Here is a 25,368-nt window from a genome sequence, read left to right as displayed (position 1 = left end):
ATGAGGATATGAATTACTTTTTAAGGCTAGTTTCTAGCTTTATAAAAGGTACTCAGTAAATTCATTGTTAAGTGAATGAATGAGGTAAAGCTAAAGGGATATACAAAAAGAAATGTACATAAATCATAAATGCGAAGGAGGCATGGGTGGTTTGAAGTAAATGTGCAAAGTTGACCCTTATGTACTGAACACAATACAATTCCTTTAACAGCATGAGATTTTTTCCTGTTATTGTTTAAAACAACAGTCATTGAGGTGGGTTTCTATTATTAAAGCCTGTTTTTGACACAGCTCAGAGTTCTTGTTCACATCTCTTTGATGCCTAAATTTATTTATCATGAGCCAGCAAATAAATCCTCAGTTTTAACAGGAAATACTGATTTTCTCTTTGTACTCTTGCCTTAGCTGAACACATGATACCTGATGTTTTTCTGTGTCCTCAAATCAAAACTGTGCCTTCATGTTCCATAAAACCTTGCATACAGTCATTGCAATTAAGCCATTCAAACATGTAGGAGTTAATTAACAAGATTAAAAGGGCATTTGGTTAATTATAATGTCCCTTACAATTCTACCAGTTCACGATTCTGCTGAAGATGTGTTACTCAGTTACTAAGTTTAAATATTAATGACATGCTCACCAGCAGTGAATATTCAAACTGTAGTCTGGAAGTCCCAGAGTACCAAGGAGAGGCTTCAGAGACCCCACAAATCTTTTATGTAAATGTCATTTTTAAAATATTTTAACCATTTAAAAAAATGAACGTATAAGCCATAGATTGAGAGAAAATATCTGTAATTCATATATCTGATAAACAACTTATATCCATAGCATGGGTTTTTTTCTCAAAAAATAAATAAGTAACATTTATACATTTTGATTCTATTCTGCAAATAAAATTAAATATGTTAATATTGCATACGCTTTTTTAAAAATGTGTAGAAGAACAACTTATATTCATAATATAAAGAGCCCTTACAACTCAATACCAAGAAGATAAATAACCCAATTTAAAAATGGGCAAAGGATTTAAATAGATATTTCACCAAAGATATATGAATGGTCAATAAGCATCTGAAGAGATGCTCAAAATCATTAGTCACTATGGAAATACAAATGAAAATCACAGTGAGATACCACTTCATACCACTAGAATGGTTATACTCAAAAAGACAGACATTAACAAGTATTGGTGCGAGGGTGTGAGAAACTGGAATCCTCATACATTGCTAGTGAGAATGTAAATGGTATGATTACTTTGGAAAACAGTTTGGCAATTCCTCAAAAAGTGCAACATATATTTACCATATGACTCAGCAAATTCACTCCTAGGAATCTATCCAGTAGAAATAACAACATGTAGTCACATAAAGATCTGCAAGCATTGTTTACAGTTGCATTATGCATAAGAGCAAAAATGTAAACAATCTGAATGTCCATCAACTGGTGCACAGAGAAGCAAAATTCAGTGTATCTATACATAGAATACTGTTCAGGAATAAAAATGAAAGACTCATGTTAGAAGATGAATGAACCTTAAAAACATGCTAAGTGAAAACAGTCAGACAAAAAGATTGTAGGATTCATTTAACAAAATACCTCGAGTAGGCAAAGCTAGAGAGTCAGAAAGTCAATTTGTGGTTGTCTGGGTCTTGGAGTGGGAAAGGGGAATGATAGCAAATAGGCATGAGGAATTTTTATTTTTTTAACACAGCTCTTCCTATCATACATGCCGCAATCATCAGTTACAACATCTTGTGTATATTGGTCCAAAAGAGCCCATGCACATACTCACATCAGTCTGCAGTTCAATTTGAGATTTGTTTCCACATCCAAAGTAAATTTCGACTGTGCTAATGGGGGATTCTAGAGCCACGGTAGCTGTACCCCCCAGTCATTAGGGCTAATATGTTTGACAGCTTTAAGTGCCATCAAGTTCCCAACCCACTTTGACCATTGCATAAATCCCCCAACTAGAGAAGGAGCAGCCTTGACCCCTGCCCTAGGTCTGTTTGTTCTTAAAAGGAGAAAGTTCTGAGTAGGAGGTGCTATTGAATGCATCAGATGTACATCAGTCTGAACCACACAGATCTCAGCAAGAGGGGCCCTTCCTTCTTGGTCTGCCTCCCATTTTAGCAATGTGGTCGGGCCAGAGTGCTTGCAACATAGTCATTATAGAGAACGATGTGATCTCCATTATTGGCACTCCTACACAACTGGCACAGCTCCCTCATTTGCTAGTTGAGGAAGATGCCTCTGTACTCTCACTGGGCTTTTGCCCAAACCCATCTTTTATATCATCTCTTCCCAACCTACTGTAGGAGTAGACCTAAGTACATTTCAATATAACCTACTGCCTGGTGTCACCAAACACTTTATCAGTGAGGTCTGCTATTCTTCCCCTGGGCCTGTCCCATACTTGCTTAGTCAACATACTAGACAGGTCTCATCTGTGTTTTTTCAAAAGCTCATTATTACCTTATCAGCTCCAGAAAAAGAGAGTTTTAAATCCCATGGAGTCAATCTGCTAAAAGCAGATGAGAAACTGTTCTGTGCAGTGTTATCTCTTTTACTGAGACACAGACAGGCTAACTTTTGCAGCAGTTTTAATAGGAGCAACAAGTACTCTCTCAGAAACAAAAATTACTTGAGTTTGTGAATGAGAGCAGTTGCTCTGTGACTACACCCAGGATTCTGTGTGCAAATCCATTTACATAATTTTATATATTATAACTGGCAAGTATGCTCTCAATTTTGTTAGGAATTGAAACTCTCTTTTTGCTGGGCATTCAAGACCATAGAGAATGTCATCTGTAACTTGCCAATCAACAAGATATCATTTTAAAGCTTTGGACATCAGAAAAATTGTCCTCTGATACCATAGGAACATTCGAGTTCAACAGGTAACACACTTCAATACCAATTATACATTGCTACAAAACACATAAAATGAATCAGTTTATGGGCTTCTTGATGTCAAAATTGCTTTAAATTTTTATCCTTCACTGCAAGTTCTATAACGAGATTCAGACACTTTTTACAGGAACACAGACCACAGGCATTTTCACACAGACACTAACACACCAGTTTCCAGGAGATCATCTACTCTTCTCAGCTGTTACAGCCAAGAAATAAGGGGTGAGAGGGGGAACTCAGAGCATTAAGCATAGGTTTGCAGGAAGCTTTCTGAGATGATAGAAAGATTCTAAAATTGGATTAATAATGGTTACACATGTCTATATATTCACCAAAATTCATTGGATTATATGTACACTTAACATTTATGATCTAAATGTCCATATGCAGTTTTTAGAAAAGCCAATAATATGTTCATTCTAATATATATATATTTCTTTCTTTTCTTAAAGCATTTAAGCTGAACAAAAACATACTTACTGTGTCCTTTCATGTACTGTCTACCAAGTTTAACATATCAGAAGCCACTGTGCTAACGTGTTGTAATGATATGTGTTTCAGAATAAGTCTTCTCATGTTCATCTGTTTAATCAGAGAAAATCATAAAGTTTTACGATGAACAAAATACGAGAATCTAAAACCATTTCTGACTACTAATCTGTGAATCATATTTTTCTCAATACTATACAAAACCAAATGTAGAAATAACTTTATTTCAGAGGCTCTCAAAAACTGTAATAAACCCTTTGCACATTTTGATGATCACCAAAAATACTCTCTTTTCAGTGACTAACTTCCTAATAAGTAAATGTTATAAATTTTTTAATGAATATTGTTTTTATATATTAAAGTTATGATTTATTTTTGATTTCTAAAAAATTTCCTGTTGCTAAAACAAAAGAAAGCTGAACTCTCCTGGGCCATAGGTGGTACAAAAAGATCAAGCTCAACTATATTTTTGCTAGAAGAGTGATTAGAAACAAGTTCAGTTTAAAAGAATACCTTATTATTGTCCTCTAAGGCTGCCACGATGGTAGATTGGATTTTACTTAGACAGCAAAGGTTTAATGTCAAAAAACATTTAAAAAAAAAAAGAGGTGTTCCATTTCCTCCTCTATTCAACATTTCATAGAAACATAGAGTGCTCTTTCCCTCTTCCTCTTTCCTGTTGGCTGGAATCTAAACATAATGACTGGCATATCTGTAGCTATCTTGGACTGCAAGATGACTTTGAGAATGGAAGCCACATATGGTAATATAACAAGATAGAAGGAATGTGGATTCTTGAAATCATAAAATTGTTATACTATCTCCAGAATGCCTACCTCTGGATTCCTTGAACAAAAAAGATAAATAAATGTCTACAGTGTTTATGCTACTCTCTTACAATGAAACTTAATCCTACTGAGTATTCATAGATCAGAATGGTACAGATAGAGGGAGTTGTGGGCACAAAGATCCTGAGATAAGAAATGCTTGGCATCTTCAAGGAACAGCAAGGTAAATGTGGCTGAGGTATCAGTAATGGGTGGGAAAATAGTAGAAGATGAATTGGGGTTAACGGGGAGCCAGATGGTGTAGAACTTAGTGGCTTATTTGTACATCAAGATTTTATAAAGATATGGAAAGCCACCAGAGGCTTTTGAGAAGAAATGAGACCTGACTGATTTATATTTTAAAATAATCTCTTTGTGGAGACCAGACTGATGCTGATGTATAAAAATCCTCATGGTGAGCAGGAGCTGGTTCTTCAAGAAAATAAACAAAATAGATAAACCCCTAGCCACACTTTTCAAGAAAAAAAGAGAGTCTACACACATAAACAGAACCAGAAATGAGAAAGGAAAAACCACTATGGACACCACAGAAATACAAAGAATTATGAGAGAATACTATGAAAAATTATATGGTAACAAACTGGATAACCTAGAAGAAATGGACAACTTTCTAGAAAAATACAACCTTTCAAGACTGACCCAGGAAGAAACAGAAAATCTGAATAGGCCAATTACCAGCAAGGAAATTGAATTGGTAATCAAAAAACTACCTAAGAACAAAACCCCTGGACCAGATGGTTTCACTGCTGAATTTTATCAAACATTTAGTGAAGACCTAATATCCATCCTCCTTAAAGTTTTCCAAAAAGTATAAGAGGAGGGAATACTCCCAAACTCCTTCTACAAGGCCAAAGATCACTCTAATACCAAAACCAGTCAAAGACAACACAAAAAAAAAATTACAGACCAATATCCCTGATGAACATAGACATAAAAATACTCAACAAAATATTAGCAAACCGAATTCAAAAATACATCAAAAAGATCATCCATCATGATCAAGTGGGATTCATCCCAGGGATGCAAGGATGGTACAACATTCGAAAATCCATCAACACCATCCACTACATCAACAAAAAAAAAGGACAAAAACCATATGATCATCTCCATAGATACTGAAAAAGCATTTGACAAAATTCAACATCCATTCATGATAAAAACTCTCAGCAAAATGGGAATAGAGGGCAAGTACCTCAACATAATAAAGGCCATATATGACAAACCCACAGCCAACATTATACTTAACAGTGAGAAGCTGAAAGCTTTTCCTTTACATAATTGTACATTAATGATATAAAAAAATCCTCATGGTGGGCACATAAGTATTTATTATGAAATTTTCTAAACTTATATTTTAAAATACCCTAGGTTATAATATTTCATGAAACACTTTTCACAGTCACCTTTATTCATTGGCCAAAGCTAAAGTAGTTTTATAATAACCTATCAGAACAAAGAATGTGTTAACACAAAGAGTTTGGTCTATATAGAAACTAAAAAACAGACAGTCAGTATGTTGAGAGTCCATATGTATGTATGAGAGCATATGGTGGGCTTAGAGAGCTTTGCACTTGAATCCTGCCTCTGGGTTTTACTAACTGGGTGGGTGACCTTGACTAAATAATTTAACTGAGGATAACTTAATAATTTAAAAACTAAATAATTTAATCAGCCCACATATGGTCTCTTTATTATTATTAGTCACAATTATTAATTGGAGAATACTTAACCACACTTACAACATTGAATCTGGACAATATGAAATTTCCAGCCCCTAAAGAAGTTTTTCCTGTTATGGGTGGAGACAGCTCACACAAACATTTGTATTTACTCGGATGAAGAAAGCTCTTAAATATATCCGTTGACCTTTATTCTGATACTTGGAAGTGCCTGTTTAGGAGACATGAGTAACTCAATTACAGAAAAGAATATCCCATAAGAAAATCTATCACTAATTATTATGATTCATACCTCAGTTTCTCGTGACTTTAATTATTATGAATCAGCAACTATGACCCCCATCAGCACAAATACACTGAAAAGATTCAACTTCTGGAGCCACACAGGGGAGACCTGCTTCCTAAACTAGGTTGATCTTACCTCAGTACTGCTTACTGAGTACTTCCTACTGCTTGAGCAGCAATTAATATTGAGAACTAATTTAGACATAGAAATAAACAAAGAATGTGTTTGTCATCACTGTTGAGGGCAGACATGGCATTTAAAACCATTCAAACAGACTTCCAATTTCCAGTCAGTCATATAAGGACCTTAGAAACCACTGTTCTGCCCTAACAACAAATAAAAGCCTGAGCAAACTGACAAATCAATATATTTCCTTAGATCTGTCAAAGAAGTGAGGACAGAGGGTAAAGTGCTTCCCCTAAAGTTGCAGAGACAGCCAGGCAAATAGAAAATCACAATTTAATGGAGCAGAAACCCACAAACAGAAACCTCTGTGGGAACCATTTCCTGTGCAGGAAAACCTGCATAGTAATTAACAAATTCCTAGAAGTTCAGAGTAGACAAGTTTAGGAGCTAACAAATCCTAGGCAGCCCCTTGCTTTTGTGAGTTTTACCTCCTAGAGTTCTACCAAGTTCTTACAGGAAAAAATTAGAGAAAAATGCCCTTGCACTTCCTACAGGAAAAGGAACCATTTTGAAACAAATCAAAGCATTCTGTTCTTTAAAAAAAGCTTGCCCTCAAGATAAATTATTTTATCAACGCTTAATCTATTGGGTTTTGTTCTGAGCCTAATGAGACAGGGACCATGGGTTTAGACAGAGTAGAGTGAGGGCCTCCAGAAAAGGCAAAGCAAGATAATTATAGTCAGAGCAAAGTAACAATATGCAAGGAAACCCCCTACCAAAACTCCAGGTTAAATATTAAGCTCTAGAGTCATTCTTCAGTGAGATCAGTTAATATTCCCCAGATAAAGGAAAGTAGCCCATGTTTTTCATTATGTTATTCATATGTAATCATATGGAAGATTCACATTAGCATGCTAAAAAGCACAGGCCCATGTGCTGTTTTTCCTCCTTTAAACTTAATCCAGTGATTTGCAACCTGGGCAATTAATAATAGCAAGCATGCCCAGCCATAAACAACATAGAAAAGCAAGAAAGATTGCATCTGAAATTGCCTTTTAAACTTTTTAGCAAACAGACAATAACTCAGCCCAACTTGAGGGCAGGGCAGGCAGTCTTGATTGATGGTTGATATGCTCCTAAACCAAAAAAGGTGTTATTCTTGGAAAGAAATCTGCAGTAAATTTCTTATGTTAATTTTGCAGAATTATCTGTAAGACTGATGAGAAAAGAGACTTAATGTATCCTCAAGGATGAACATTCTAGGACCACTTAATAGGTCCACATCCCGAGCCTTTATCACGTTATAAAACCCCTAGAGAGTGCACGACCATGGACTCTCTTGTCCCCTTTTGCAATAAGCCAGGAGCTCTGTCCTCTCACTTTATCTCTAAATGAAAGCCTCTCCCTTGCACTCCCACTTTGAGTGTTTGCAAAGTTCATTCTTCGACTGTGAACAAAAATGACCTGGGAAAAAGGAAATACCCAAACCCAACTCCATCCAGCCATTTTTTGTAGTATCTGAGGTTGGGTAGGAGGATAAGAAGCACTAGTGAAGTTCACAGCCTGGGAGTACAAGCCCACTAAAGAACTAAGACTTAATAATAGTACTATAGAATGATACCCCTCTCCTCACACCTTATTACCACATCACTTACTGCAGATCTATTTACTGCAGTTCCTTTTACCCAGTTACCTTATTACCACATCACTTACTGCAGATCTATTTACTGCAGTTCCTTCCAACAAAAAAATGACAACACATACAAAAAGGCAAAAAACACAGTCTGAGGAGACAGAGCAAGCCTCATAACCAGACTCAGATGTGTCAGGGACATTGGAATTATCGGACCATGAATTTAAGACAACAACAATTAAGGTGCTAAGAGCTCCAATGGGAAAACTAGACAATGTGAGAAATCAGATTGGAAAAGTAAACAGAGATGGAAATTCTAGGACTAAAAAATAAATGTTAGAGATTAAAAGCACTATCATAAAATGAAGAGGTCCTGAAAGATGCCAGAGTGAGAGATGAGACAGAGGCTTTCTCCTAAAACCACAGATAATACGAAAATAAAATTAATATGAGTAATCCTGAAAGAGCAACAGGAAAGAGGGCTCTGCCAAACTACATGCACCTAGAGAAAAGAATAAACCTCAGAGAACAGGGTAACATACCAAAGCCATGGCCCAGATGGACCCCAGCACTTCCCCCACCCCAGCTCACCAGTGGGAGGAAGAGAAATGGAGCAGGGAGGGAATGGAGGCCTGGGACTGCTGAACATCTAACTCCAAAGATCTGCTCTGCAACCACAAATCTACATTTCATGGTACCTTCTTGGCACACTTGTGATTAGGGGGTTGGAAATCTGAGACAGGCAGAATACCTGGAGAGACTGAGATTCCAGCCACTAGTGGAAAGCTGGGATCCATATCCAGCTGCTTTGGGACAAAAGAAAGGTGGGCACTCTGAGAGACTTCCTAACAGCAAGAGGGGTGCTAAAGGGGCAAGAATTGCACAGAGCTTATTGCTCAGGAAAAAGGACAGGTGGAAAAAATAGTCCAGGTGCACTCTGCTCAACAGATTGGTAACTTTCTAGATCTTCTGGTGCTCCAGCTCCCTGGCTGGCTACAAAGCTCCAAGGACTCCTACTGTGATACGCAGCCTACTGCACCCTTCTCCCGGCCAGCCCCAGCTGGCTCAAAAACAGGCAACCCTACCCTGGCATTAGGCCAGCCAGAGGGAAGCCACATCTACAGCAACTACAAAAGCAAAACACAGTGGCTTATACCTGTGTGTTCAGTCCACTGGATCTGGCAGTGGAGGCAGGTATAGAAGTCAGGAAGCAAGAAACAGCTCTTTTCTACCCCCAGGCATGAATATCAATCCTGTGTGACCGCTGAAATTGCTTCAGGGGCTGAGCAGCTCCAGAGAGTAGAGCTTCTGGGCACTAGAGGGTGCCATATACAAATATGAAATGCCAAAGAAACATGTTCAAAGTAAAATTATGAATACAACACCTGAAAAGATTCAAATAAAATGGACCTCATGTGTCTTCCTGAAAGAGATTTCAAAATAAAAATCATTAACATGCTCATATAGGCACACAAAAATATTCAAGAACTCAGGAATGAATTCTTGTCAGAGATCCAATCATTGAAGAGCTCAATGGCAGGTATTAAAAGCAGAATAGAGGCAGTGGAGGAGATGATAAATGAAAGAGAAATTAAAGAAGAGGAATACAAAGAAGCTGAGGCACAGAGAGAAAAGGACCTCTAAGAATGCAAGAATATTGAGAGAAATGTGTGACCAATCTAAAGGGAACAATAATTGCATTATAGGGGTACAAGAAGAAGAATAAGAGAGAAAAGGGATAGAAAGTGTCTTTGAGGAGGTAACTGATGAAAACTTCCCCAATCAGGGGAAGGAGATAGTCTCTCAAGCCATGGAGGTGCACAGATCTCCCAACACAAGGGAATGAAGGAAGACAACACCAAGCATATATTAATTAAAATGGCAAAGATCAAGGATAAGGACAGACTATTAAAAGCAGCCAGAGAGAGAAATAAGATCACATACAAAGGAAAGACCGTCAGGCTATCATCAGACTTCTCAACAGAAACCTTACAGGCCAGAAGGGAGTGGCATGATGTATTTAATGCAATGAAGTAGAAGGGCCTAGAACCAAGAATACTTTATCCAGCAAGATTATCATTTAAATTTGAAGGAGGGATTAAACAATTTTCAGATAAGCAAAAGCTAAGAGAATTTACCTCCCAAAAATAATCTCTACAGTGCATTTTGGATGGACTGCTGTAGACAGAAATGTTCCTAAGGTTTAATAGCTGTCACCAGAGGTAATAAAACCACAGTAAAGAAAGTAGAACAGTTAATTACTAAGCAAGTGCAAAACTAAATTAACTATCCCCAAAGTCAATCAAGGGATAGACAAAGAGTACAGAATATGATACCTAATATATAAAGAATGAAGGAGGAGAAAAATAGAACATTTAGATTGTGTTCATAATAGCATATTAAGTGAGTTAAGTTAGACTCTTAGATAGTAAGGAACTTAATCTTGAACCTTTGGTAACCATGAATCTAAAGCCTGCAATGGCAATAAGTACATACCTATCGATAATCACCCTAAATGTAAATGGACTGAAAGCACAAATCAACAGACACAGAGTCATGGAATGGATAAAAAAACAAGACCCATCTATGTACTGCCTACAAGAGATTCACTTTAAACCCAAAGACATACACAGACTAAAAGTGAAGGGATGGAAAAAGATATTTCATGCAACTAGGAGAAAAAAGCAGGAGTTGCAGTACTTGTATCAGACAAAATAGACTTCAAAACAAAGAAAGTCACAAGAGACAAAGAAAGACATTATGTAATGATTAAGGAGTCAATCCAACAAGAGGATATAACCATTATAAATATCTATGCACCCAACACAGAAGCACCTACACATGTGAAACAAATAATAACAAAATTAAAAGGTGAAATAGAATGCAATGCATTCATTCTAGGAGACTTCAAAACTCCACACACTCTGAAGGACAGATCAACCAGAAAGAAAATAAGTAAGGATACAGAGGCACTGAACAACACATTAGCATGGATGGACCCTAAAAGACATCTACAAAACTCTACGCTCAAAAGCAGCAGAATACACATTCTGCTCAAGTGCACATGGAACATTTTCAAGACTAGATCATATACTAGGACACAAAAAGAGCCTCAGTAAATCCAAAAAGATTGAAATTGTACCAACCAGTTTCTCAGACCACAAAGGTATGAAACTAGAAATAAATTATGAAAAGAAAATGAAAAATTGCACAAACACATGGAGGCTTAACAACATGCTCCTAAATGACCATGGATTAATGACCAAATAAAAACAGATATCAAGCAATATATGGAGACAAATGACAGCAATAATTCAACACTGCAAAATCTGTGGGGCACAGCAAAGGCTGTGTTAAGAGGAAAGTATATTGCAATACAAGCCTACCTCAGGAAAGAACAATCCCATATGAACACTCTAAACTCACTATTAATGAAACTAGAGAAAGAAGAACAAATGAGGCCCAAAATCAGTAGACAGAAGACATAATAAAGATTAGAATAGAAATAAATAGAATCGAGAAGAATAAAACAATAGAAAGAATCAATGAAAGCAAGAGCTGGTTCTTCAAGAAAATAAACAAAATAGATAAACCCCTAGCCACACTTATCAAGAAAAAAAGAGTCTAAACACATGAACAGAATCAGAAATGAGAAAGGAAAAATGATTACAGACACCAAAGAATTACAAAGAATTATTAAAGAATACTATGAAAAATTATATGCCAACAAACTGGATAACCTGGAAGAAATGGACAACTTTCTAGAAAAATACAACCTTCCAAGGCTGACCAAGGAAGAAACAGAAAATCTTAACAGACCAATTACCAGCAAAGAAATTGAATTGGTAATCAAAAAACTACCTAAGAACAAAACTCCTGGACCAGATGGCTTCACTGCTGAATCTTATCAACATTTAGTAAAGACCTAATACACATCCTCCTCAAAGTTTTCCAAAAAGTAGAAGAGGAGGGAATACTTCCAAATTCATTCGATGAGGCCAGCACCACTCTAATAACAAAACCAGGCAAAGATAGAACAAAACAAAAAAATTACAGACCAATATCCCTGATGAGCATAGATGCAAAAATACTCCACAAAATATTAGCAAAATGAAATCAAAAATACATCAAAAATATCATCCACCATGATCAAGTAGGATTTATTTCAGGGATGCAAGGATGGTATAACATTCAAAAATCCATCAACACCATCCACTACATCCACAAAAAGAAGGACAAAAACCACATGATCATCTCCAGAGATTCTGAAAAAGCATTTGACAAAATTCAACATCCATTCATGATAAAAAATCTCAACAAAATGGGTATAGAGGGCAAATACCTTAACATAATAAAAGCCATATATGACAAACCCACAGTCAACATTATACTTAATAGTGAGAAGATGAAAACCTATCCTTTAAGATTGGGAACAAGACAAGGATGCCCACTCTCACCACTTCTATTCTATATTCTATATAGTACTGGAGGTTCTAGCCAGGGAATCAGACAACAGAAAAACTAAAAGGCATCCAGATTGGCAAGGAAGAAGTCAAACTGTCCCTGTTTGCAGATGACATGTTATTGTACATAAGACAACCTAAAGAATCCACTCCAAAACTACTAGATCTAATATCTGAATTCAGCAAAGTGGCGGGATACAAAATTAATACACAGAAATATGTTGCATTCCTATACACTAACGATGAACTAGCAGAGAGAGAAATCAGGAGAAGAACTCCATTCACATTTGCATCAAAAGGAATAAAATACCTAGGAATAAACCTAACCAAGGAAGTGAAAGACCAATACTCTGAAAACTACAAGACACTAATGAGAGAATTTAAAGAAGAAACCAATAAATGGAAACACATCCTGTGCTCACAGACAGGAAGAATTAATATTATCAAATTGGCCATCCTGCCTAAAGCAATCTACAGATTCAATGTAATCCCTATCAAAATACCAACAGCATTCTTAAATGAAGTAGAGCAAATCATTCTAAAATTCATATGGAACAACAAAAGACCCCGAATAGCCAAAGCAATCCTGAGAAGGAAGAATAAAGCAGGGGGAATTACACTCCCCAACTTCAAGCTCCACTACAAAGCCACAGTAATCAAGACAATTTGGTACTGGCACAAGAACAGACCCATAGACCAATGGAACAGACTAGAGAGCCCTGATATAAACCATGGTCAATTAATCTATGATAAAGGAGCCATGGACATACAAAGGGGAAATGACAGCCTCTTCAACAGCTGGTGTTGGCAAAACTGGACAGCTACATGCAAGAGAATGATACTGGATTATTGTTTAACCCCATACACAGAAGTAAACTCAAAATGGATCAAAGACCTGAATGTAAGTCATGAAAACATAAAACTCTTAGAAGACAACATAGGCAAACATCTCCTGAATATAAGTATGAACAACTTCTTCTTGAATGTATGTCCTCGAGCAAGTGATACAAAAGCAAAAATAACACATGGGACTAAATCAAACTAAAAAGTTTCTGTACAGCAAAGGACACCATCAACAGAACAATAAGGCATCCTACAGTATCGGAGAATATATTTTTAAGTGACATATCTGACAAGGGGTTAGTTAACATCCAAAATATATGAAGAACTCAATGCCTCAACACTCAAAAAGCAAATAACCCAATTAACAACTGGGCAGAGGATATGAAGAGACAATTCTCCCAAGAAGAAATTCAAATGGCCAAAAGACACATGAAAAGTTGCTCCACATCACTAATCATCAGGGAAATGCAAATGAAAACCACAGTGAGATACCACCTCACACCAGTAAAGATAGCGAGCATTTAAGAACAACAAATGCTGGCGAGGATGCAGAGAAAGGGGAACTCTCCTACTGCTGGTGGGAATGTAAGCTAGTTCAAGCATTGTGGAAAGCAATATGATGGTTCCTCAAAAAGCTAAAAATAGAAATACCATTTGACCTGAGAATCTCTCTCCTTGGAATTTACCCAAAGAATACAACTTCTCAGATTCAAAAAGACATATGCCCCTATGTTAATTGCAGCACTACTAACAATAGCCAAGATATGGAAGCACCCTAAATGTCCATCAGTATATGAATGGAAAAAGAAGATGTGGTACATATACACAGTGGAATAGTATTCAGCCATAAGAAAGAAACAAATCCTACCATCTGCAACAACATGGATGGACCTGGAGGATATTATGCTCAGTGAAATAAGCCGGGCAGAGAAAGACAAGTGCCAAATCATTTCCCTTATTTGTGGAGTATAAGAATGAAGCAAATCTGAAGGAACAAAACAGCAGCAGACTCACAGACTCCAAGAAGGGACAAGTGGTTACCAAAGGGAAGGGGTGTGGGAGGGCAGGTCAGGAGGGTGGGAGATGGGGACTGAGGGGTATTATGTTTAGTACACATGGTGTGGAGGGTGGCGGGGAAAATAGTGTAGCACAGAGAAGGCAAACAGTGAATCTGTGGCATCTTTCTACACTGATGGACAGTGACTGCATTGGGTATGGGTGGGGACTTGATAATATGGGTAAATGTAGTAACCACATTGTTTCTCATGTGAAACCTTCATAAGAGTGTATAGCAATAATACCTTAATAAGAAATTTTTAAAAAATGAAGAGGTTCTTTCATCAGCTTATTAGCAGACACAACACAACTGAGTAAAGAATCTGGTAGCTCGAGGATATGTCCACAAAAATTGAAAGCAAAGAGAAAAAAGACTGGAAAAAGTGGAAAAGAATACCCAAGAACTGCAGTGCAACTACAAAAGATGTAGCAAACATGTAATAGAAATTCTAAAAGGAGAAGAGAGAAAAGTACAAAAGCAATACCTATAGCAATGATGATTTGAGAATTTACCCAAATTAAGGTCAGATACCAAACCACGTCTTGTCAGGCAGGTTTCTGTAACAAATTATGATAGACTGAGGGACTTTAACAACAAACATTTATTTCTCATAGTTCTGGAGGCAGAGAAGTACAAGATTGTGGGTAAAACTGTAATCTTTTCAGAATCTCTTGCCTGTCTTTAGTGCATCTGCATATCAATAAGTGTTCCCAAGGGGTTGAAAAAATTAGTCCATCTACATATCAATAGGTAATTACAAGGGAGTGCAAGGGTTTATCTGGACAGGAGAGGTTGGGTGGATCTCTCATCTGCTGCAGCCTGGTCAAGAGAGAGACGGGACAACTGCTTCTAAGAAATAAATGGGTTCCTTAACTTTACATCTCCCTTTGACTGATTTCAGTTTCAGAGGTATTTTGCCCCAGGATTTCCCCCCCGCCAGAGTTACAAGATCAAGGGGCTGACAGATTCAGTTCTGGTGAGAGTCTGCATCCTGGTTAGTAGATGACCATTTTCTTGCTGTACCCTCACAGGGCACAGAGTAAGAACAAACTCTCCTGCCTCTTTTTATAGAACACAGATCCCTAAAGGCTCCACCCTCATGACCTAATTATCTCCAAGACCCCAGGTCTGACTACCATCATATATTGGTTAGGATTTAAACATATGAATTTGAGGCAGGGAACAAGGGGAGACACAAACATTAAATCTGTAACATCACAAAACCACAGGAAGCTGATAAACAGCAAATAAACTTAACCTAAACATTTCACAGTCAAACTGCAGAAAATCAGAGAGAGAGAGAAAAATATCAAAAGAAGCCAGAGGGGGAAAGCATCTTAGCTATAAAGGAGCAAAGCCAAGAGTTATATCCAACTTTTCCTCAGAAACCATGTGAGAAAGAAGAAAGTGGAATGAAACATTTTAAGTGTTATGAGAAAGAAGAAAGTGGAATGAAATATTTAAAGTGTTGGGAAAAAAAAATTCCACTAATCCAGATTTTGTACCATACAAAACTATCCTTCAAAAATTGAAGAAAAATAAAGACTCTCAGACAAACAAACATTGAGGAATTTGTTGCCAGTACACCTGCCTTGAAAGAAATGTTAAAATAAGTCCTTTAGAGAGATGAAAATTGATATAGGTCAGAAATTTAAGGACAACCACTAAGTTTTTTTAAATGTGTAATTTATGTGCTAAGAAAGGAGAGAAAATAGAGTCATTTAATTTCAGAGAAAGCAGATTTCAAATCAAGGAAAATTAGTTAAGAAAACGAGGGCCATTATGTAATAGCAAAGTGGTCAATTCTCTAAGCAAATGTAACAATCTTTATGGTGTATGCACCTAAAAACAGAACATCAAAATACATGAGGCAAAACCAAAAGAATTGCAAGGAGAAATAAATGAATCCACAATTATAGTTGGAGACTAAAAGACTGCTTTAACAGAAATGGACATACCCACCAGGCAGAAAATAAATAAGAACAGAGTTGAAGTCAACAGCACCACAAATTATATTGGATATAATTCACATCTATAAACTATTTCCTCCAAAAGCAGATTACATATTCTTCTCAAGATCACATGGAACACTGACCAAAAGAGACCACAGTCTGTGTCATTAAACATATTTTAACAAATATAAAATAATAGAAATTATACAGATATGTTCTCATGCTACTTAAACTAGAAATCAGTAAGAGAAAGATAACTGGGCAATCCCAAAATATTTGGAAATTAAACAAAATACTTTACATGGGTCAAAGAGAAAATAATATATGGGTTGAAAAAGAAATCTCAAGACTGGAGGAGAGAAAAATGGCAGAGATAGGGAGGCAAAGCAGAAACTTCCTTCCACATACACACCAAGGAAGCAACTACAACAAATAAAACTAAGCATGAAAATGACTTAAAGACTACAGAATAGACCATCTACACCTGCTGAAGAGGAGAAGACCACACAGAGAAGGGTAAAGCGGCATACAATCAGTACCCAAGCCCTTCCCTGATCCCAGCTCACAAGTGGGAGGGAAAGGAATGGATAAGGGAGTGGATAACAGCTCAGAAACTCAGCACACCTGACCCTGAAGATCTGCTCTTTGAACATGAGTCCACATTGCATTGGACTTTGGTGATAACAGGCCTGGACAGTAGGCAGAATTGGAGCACTCTAGAAAGCTAAGACTCTTGTTGCTTGTGGAGAACAGGCGTGCTCTGTCAGGTCCACTGAGACCCAACAGACAGGCATCACTATGAAAGATTTATCAGAGGTGGGAGGTGTGCCAGAGGAGTAAGGGTTGGGGGGAGCTCTATCTGGAGCACAAGTGACAGGTGGATAACACCACTCCAGCCTTCTCTTAGCACAACTGGTTGGCCACTCATGGGAGCCAGCCCCAAATGCTCCATTCCCCTCACTGATTGCCCAGCTCACTTTGTGCTCCCCCACACACCTGCCCAGCCTACCCTGCCAGCACAGCAGTGTAGCCATTGCTGCCTGGGAGACAGAGGGCAGCCCTGCCCACAACATTCCCTACAGAAGAACCACTGCTCAGCTCACAAAGGGCCCACTGAGGCAAGCTGTAGACTCCTTTACACTGAAGATAGGCAGAAAGGCAGACCCACCCATAGCCCACCAACAGCAGCTGCAGCTCCACCACAAAGGAGAACCAGACACTGGTGAGTAGAGTCTTGAGCTTCCTGGCATCACAGAATGCCATCATCATAAAGTCATTACTCTCTAGACAAGGAAGCATAGCAGATCCATCTAAACAAAGGAAGAAACACAGAAACCCAGACAAAATGAAGGGGAAGAGAATATATTCCAAACAAAAGAACAGGGTAAGACACAAGAAAGAGGGGACATGAAATGGAGATCACCAATTTTTTAATAAAATATTCAAAGTAAAGTCATAAATATACTCAGTGACCTGCAGAAAATAATTATCTTAGAGAACCTCAACAAAGAGAAAATTTGAAAAAGAGCCACTCAGAGCTGAAGAATACTGTACATGAATGAAAAATACAATGGAGCAAATGAATAATGGCTTGCTACAAGGAAAGAACACCATCACTGGGATGGAAATAAGAGAACAGGAGAACAATGAAGCTGAGGAACAGAGGAAATTTCTAAAAATGAGAGGATGCTAAGAGAGCTGTGTGACAACTTCAAACAAAAGAACAGTTACACAATAGGGATAACAGAAGGAGAAGAGAGAGAAAAAAGAGGAGTAAGTCTCTGAAGAAATAATGGCCAAAAACTTCCACAATATGGGGAAGGAAATAGACATAGACATCCAGGTACTCAAAGCTAGAGGAGAGAACCCCTAACAAAATGAACCCCAGGAAGACAACACCAAGATACACGGTAATTAAAATGGCAAGATTAAAGATAAAGAGAATTTAAAAAGCAGCAAGAGAGAGACAGACAGTTACCAATAAGGAAACACCATAAGGCTATCAGCAGATTTCTAAGCAGAAACTTTACAGCCAAAGGAGATTGGCATGAAATATTTAATGTACTGAAATGGGAGAACTGACAACCAAAACCTTCTACCCAGGAATGTTTCATTCAGAATTAAAGGAGAGATTAAAACTTTCCCATATAAATGAAAGTTAAAAGAATGCACCACCACTGAACTGGTCTGACAGGATATGTTAGAGGGACTTCTGCAGATGGAAATGTTAAACCTAAATATTTTTCATCAGTGAAAATAAAACCACTATTAAAATAATAGACCAAGTATGTACTATGCAAGTATGAAGTTAAGAAAAACAAAAACAGTAAAATCAACTATATACAAAATCACTCTAGGGATACACCAAACATGTAGATTATGACATCTAATACATAAAGTGTGGAGAAGAAAGAGTAAAAAAGAAGTACTTTTAGATTGGGTTCAAAACAGAGTGACCATCAAATAAATATAGACTTATATATTTAGGAAATTATCTATGAACCACATGGTAACCACAAACTGAAGCCTATAATAGATACACAAAAATATTTTTAAAAGAAATACAAACATAACACTAAAGAAAACCATCAAATGACAAGAGTATAAGAGAAGAATAAAGGAACACAGAGGAACTACAAAAACAACCAGAAGACAATTAATAAAATGGCAGTAAGTACATACCTATTAATAATTACCTTAAATGTAAATGGACTGAATGCACTAATAAAAAGACAAAGTGCTTGGATAAAGAAACAAGACTTTATGCTGCTGCTTACAAGAAACTCATTTCAGACCCAGAGACATACACAGACTGAAAGTGAAGGGATGGGAAAAGATATTTCATGCAAATAATTGGAAGAAAAAAGCAGGAGTAGTACTTATATCAGACAAAATAGACTTCAAAAGAAAGAAAGTAACAAGAGACAAAGAAGATTACATAATGATAAAGGGGTTGGTCCAACAGGAGGATATAACCATTATAAATATCTATGCACTCAGGATAGGAGTATCTAAATATGTAAAACAAATATTTACTGAATTAAAGGGGGAAATAGATTGTAACATCTTCATTTTAGGAGACTTTTAACATACAACTTACATCAATGGACACATCAACCAGACAAAATAAATATGAAAACAGAGGTACTGAACAACACATTAGATCAGGTGGACTTAACAGATATCTACAGAATATTCCATCCAAAAGCAGCACAATATATATTTTTCTCAAGAGCACATGCAATGTTCTCCAGAAGAGATCACATATTAGGACACAAAAAGAGCCTCAATAAATTTAAAAGATTTAAGTATCAGGCATCTTTTCAGATCACAGCAGAATGAAACTAGAAATAAACCACATGAAGAAAATAAAAAAACTCACAAATACATAGAGGCTAAATAAAATGCTTCTAAATAATCAATGGATCAATGAATAAATTAAAACAGAAATCAAGCAATATGTGGAGACAAGTGACAACAAAAATATTCAACAGTTCAAAATTTGTGGGACACCACAAAAGTGATTCTGATGGAAGCACACAGCAATACAAGCCTACCTCAAAAAACAGGAACAATCCCAAATAAACAGTCTAAACTCACAACTAAAGAAACCAGAAAAAGAAGAATAAATGAAACCCAAAGTTAGTAGAAGGAGGGACGTAATCAAGAGCAGAGCAGAAATAAACAAAATAGAGAACAATAAAACAATAGAAAAAATCAGTAAAACCATAAACTGGTTCTTTAAAAGATAAACAAAACAGACAAACCCCTAGCCAGATGTATTAAAAAAAAGAAAGAGGATACAAATAAACAAAATCAGAAATGAAAAAGAATAGATATAATTGACATCATAGAGATACAAAGAATTATTAAAGAATTCTATGAATAATTAGATACCAATAAATGGGACAGCTTGGAAGAAATGGACACATTCCTAGAAAAGTAAAACTTTCCAAGATTGACCCAGGAAGAAACAAAATCTGAACAGACCAAATACCAGTAATGAAATTGAATTGGAAATAATAAAAGAAAAACTCCCAACAAACAAAAGTGTGGGACCAGATGACTTTACAGCTGAATTCTTCCAAACATTTAAAGACTAGCTAATAGCCATACTGACAGCCAAAGTATTCAAAAAAGAGGAAGAGGAGGGAAAACTTTCAAACCATTTCTATAGGGCCAGCATCACTCTCATACCAAAAACAAAGACTACACACAAAAAGAATACACAAATATCCCTGATGAACACAGATGCAAAAATCATCAACAAACATTAGCAAGCCAAATTAAAAAAACATATTGAAAGGGTCATCCACCATTACCAAGTGAGATTTATTCCAGGGATGCAAGAATGGTATAATATTCATAAATCGATCAATCAGATATACTACATTAACAAAAAGGACAAAAACCACATGATCATCTCAATAGATGCTGGAAAACATTTTTAAAAATTCAATATCTATTCATGATAAAAACTCACAAAAAATGGGTATAAAGGGGACATACCTCAACACAATAAAGGCTATATACAACAAATCCACAGCTAACATCATACCTAATGGTGAAAAGCTGAAAGCATTTCCTCTAAGATCAGGAACAAGACAAGGATGCCCTCTCTCAGCACTTTTATTCAACACTGTACTAGACATCTGGCATGGCAATCAGACAAGATAAAGAGATAGAAGGCATCTAAATTGGTAAGGAAGAAGTTAAATGGTCACTATTAGCAGATCACATGATATTATACATAGAAAACACTAAAGAATCTACCAAAAAATGATTAGAACTAAGAACTGGACTCAGCAAAGTTGCAGGATACAAAACTGAAACACAGAAATCTGTTGTATTCTTGTATACTAACAATGAACAAGCAGAAAGAGAAATCATGAAAACAATTTCATTTACAATTATATCAAAAAGAATAAATACCTAGGAATAAACCTAACCAAGGAGGCGAAAGACCTATGCTTTGAAAACTATAAGATACTCATGAGAGAAATTAAAGAAGACATAAATAAATGGAAATCTATCCTATGCTCATGAATGGAAAGAATTAATATTGTCAAAATGGCCATCCTGCCCAAAGCAATGTACATATTCAATGCAATCCCTATCAAAATACCAATGGCATTTTTCAATGAACTACAGAAAATAATCCTACAATTCAAATAGAACTACAAAAGAACCAGAATAGCCAAAGCAATCCTGAGAAAGAACAAAGCTAGGGGTAGTATAGTCCCTGACCTCAAGCTGTACAAAGCTATAGTAATCAAAACAGTATGGTACTCACACAAGAACAGACCCACAGATCAATGAAGCAGAATAGAGAGACCAGATATAAACCCGCACATATATGGTCAATTAATATACAATAAAGGAGCCATGATAGACCTAAATGTAAGACATGAAACTGTAAAACTCTTAGGAGAATACATAGGCAAAAATTTCTTGAACATAAGCATGAGCAATTTTTTTCCTAGACATATAGCTTTGGGCAAGGAAACAAAATAAAAAATGAAGAAGTGGGACTGCCTAAAACTAAACAGATTCTATACAACAAAAGACATCACCAGCAGAACAAAAAGGCAATCTAGAGTATGGGAGAATATATTTGTAAACAATTTATCTGATAAGGGGTTAACATTCAAAATTTATAAAGAACTCACATGCCTCAACACCAAAAACAAATAATCCAATTAAAAAATGAGCAGATGACCTAAATAGACATTTCTCCAAAGAAGAGATACAGATGGCCAACAAGCACATGAAAAGATGCTCCACATTGTTAATTATCAGGGAAATGCAAATTAAAACCACAATGAGATATCATCTCACACCAGTTAGGATGGCCAACATCCAAAAGACAAGGAACAACCAATGCTGGCAAAGATGCAGAGAAAGGGGAACCCTCCTACACTGCTGGTGAGAATGTAAATTCAACCATTGTGGAAAGCAATATGGAGGTTCTTAAAGACTAAAAATAGAAATAGTGTTTGACCCAGTAATACCATTCTTGGAATTTACCTGAAGAAAACAAGATCTCTGATTCAAAATGATATATGTTCCCCTGTGTTTATCACATCACTATTTACAATAGCCAATATAAGGAAGCATCCTAAGTGTCCATCACGAAGAGGTGGTACATATGCACAATGGAATATTATTCAGTCATAAGAAGAAAACAAATCCTACCATTTGCAAAGACATGGATGGAGCTAGAGGGTATTATGCTCAGTGAAATAAGTCATGCAGAGAAAGTCAAATACCAAATGATTTCCCTCATATGTGGAGTATAACAATGAAACAAAACTGAAAGAGCAAAACAGCAGCAGACTCTCAGACTCCAAGAAAGGACTAGTGGTTACCAAAGGGAAGGGATTGATGGGTGGGCAGGGAAGGAGCAGGAGATTAAGGGGCATTATAATTAGCACTCACAATGTAGGTAGGTTATGGAGAAGGCAGTACAGCACAGAGAAGACAAGTAATGACTCTATAGCATCTTACTATGCTCATAGACAGTGACTGCAGTGGGGTCAGGGGGGACTGATAATATGGGTGAATGTTGAAACCACAATGTTGCTAATGTGAAACCTTCATAAGATTGTATATCAGTAATACCTTAATTTTTAAAAAGGCACTCTAAAGCATGGGAGAATATATTCATAAGCAATTTATCTGATAAGAGGATAACATACTACATTTATAAAGAGTTTTTATGCCTCAACACCAAAAAAAGCAAATAACACAATTACAAAATGGGCAGCTGACCTGAACAGACATTTCTGCGAAGAAGAAATACTGATGTCCCACGGGTACATGAAAGGATGTTCCACATTGCTAATCATCAGGGAAATGCAAATCAAAATCACAATGAGATATTACCTCATACCAGTTAGAATTCCACTATCCAAAAAACAAGAAATAACAAATGTTGGTGAGGATGCAGAGAAATGGAACCCTCCTACACTGTTGGTGGGAATGTAAATTGGCACAACCTCTATAGAAATCAGTATGGAGGTTCAAAAAAGTAAAAATAGAGATATCATTTGACCCAGGTATTCCGCTTCTAGGAATTTACCTAAAGAAAACAAAATCCCTGATTCAAAAAGATATATGCTACCCTCTGTTCATTGTAACACTATTTATAATAGCCAAGAAATGGAAGCAACCTAAGCACCCATTAATAGATGAATGGATAAAGAATAGGTGGTACTTATAAACAAAGGAATATTATTCAGCCATAAAAAAGAAAGAAATCCTGCCATTTGTGACAATATGGATGGACTTGGCATTATGCTAAGTGAAATAAGCCAAGTGATAGACAAACACAGTATGATTTTCCTTCTTTGTGGAATCTACAAACAAAATAGCAATAGACTCATAGACACAGAGAAGTGACTGGTGGTTACCATGAGAGAGCAGTTGGGGGTAGGTGGATTGAGAAATAAAGGGGCAATCTCAATCATAACACAAGTTGGTCACATGCAGGGTAGTACACCATGGAGAACACAGCAAATAGTTCTGTAGCATCTTTCTATGTTGACAGATAGTAACTGCACTAGTTCAGGTAAGGATTTAGTAATGTGTTAACTGTTGAACTACTGTGTTGTATACATGAAACCAAAATAATATTGTATATTAAGTATACTTCAATAAAAAAAGAAATGTTAAGAGAAATTTTAAAACATTTTAATGAAAATATAACATCAAATTTATGTGAGATGCAGCAAAAAAAATTTCTTAGAGGAAAATTTATGGCACTGAATGCACATATCAGGAAAGAAGAAAGATCTAAAATCAGTCATCTGAGTTTCAACTCTAAGAAACTAGAAAATGAAGAGGAAATTAAATACAGAGTAAACATAAGAAAAATAATAAAATTAGAGCAGAAATAATGAAGTTGAAGACAGGAAATTAACAGAGAAAAATTAATGAACAAAATACCATTCTTTGAAAAATCAATAAAATTGATAGGCCTCTAGATAGGCTGAGCAATTTTTAAAAAGAGAGAGATGACACAAATTATTAATATCAGAAAGGAAGAAGTGTATATCACTATAGAACCCATGACATTGAATAAATATAAATATATAATAAAACATAAACAACTCTGTACCTACAATTTTGATAATTAAGATGAAATGGATGAATTCCTTGAAAGACATAATCTGCCAAAACTCACATAGGAAGAAATAAAGAAATTGAATCAATATTAATAACTTTCCAAGAGTTATTACAGGCCCCAATGAGTTTACTGTAGAATTCCACCAAACATTTAAGGAAGAAATTATACCAACTTCCTACAGTATCTTCAGAAGATAGAAGCAATTAATCTACTTCCTAACTTAGTCTATGAGGCTAGCATTACCTTAGTACCAAAACCAGACAATGACATTACAAGAAATCACAAAATAAGAAGAGGAAGACCATTACTTCCATGAATATAGATGCAAAAACCTTCAATAAAATACTGGTAAACTGAATCCAACAATTTAAAACATATGTATATACTGCAACTTAGTGGGATTTACCTCAGGTATGGAATGCCCAATATTTAAAAGTCAATTAATGTGATCCATCAATTAATGTTCCCTAATGTCAATAGGCTGAAAAAGAAAAATCATATGATCATATCGAGATGCAAAAAGCATTTGAGAAAATACAACATCCGTTCATGATTAAAAATTCTCACAAAACTAGGAATAGAGAATTCCATTAGTTTGATAAAGTACACCTACAAAAAGCCTACAGTTGACATCATATTTAATGGAGAGAAACTAAAAGCTTTCCCACCAATATCAGGAAAAAATAAAGATGTTCCTTCTCATCACTCCTTTTCAACATCACACTAGAAGAAGTCCCAGCAAGACAATAAGAGAGGAAAAGGAAATAAAAGTCATCCATTTGGGAAGAAAGAAATAAAACTGTCTTTGATTGCAGATGACATGATTGTGTAGAAAATCCAAAAGAACAATCAACAATAAATATTCCTGTAACTTAAAAGTGATGTAGCAAGGTTGCAGGATACAATATACAAAAGTCAACCACTTTCCTATACACCAGCACTGAACA

General features: G+C 36.2%; 1 protein-coding gene across 12 annotated transcripts in view; it reads right to left on the bottom strand.

Annotated features, from left to right (window-relative positions):
- ABCG2 (ATP binding cassette subfamily G member 2 (JR blood group)) overlaps positions 1–25,368 on the bottom strand; it is a 205,436-nt gene that overhangs the window by 123,420 nt on the left and 56,648 nt on the right. The window contains exon 1 of one of the 12 annotated variants that reach the window (XM_073237323.1): positions 3,398–3,482. The exons of the other annotated variants lie outside the window; for them this stretch is intronic. The gene's annotated coding sequence lies outside the window, so the exon portion shown is untranslated. Of the gene's footprint in view, positions 1–3,397; positions 3,483–25,368 lie in introns of those variants that run through there. 12 annotated transcript variants of the gene reach the window in all.

The sequence above is a fragment of the Manis javanica genome, chromosome 5 (assembly GCF_040802235.1).
Source record: "Manis javanica isolate MJ-LG chromosome 5, MJ_LKY, whole genome shotgun sequence".
Classification (NCBI taxonomy): domain Eukaryota; kingdom Metazoa; phylum Chordata; class Mammalia; order Pholidota; family Manidae; genus Manis; species Manis javanica.
The sequence above is the reverse complement of the archived record's forward strand: the minus strand, read 5'-3'. Positions and strand labels throughout refer to the sequence as shown.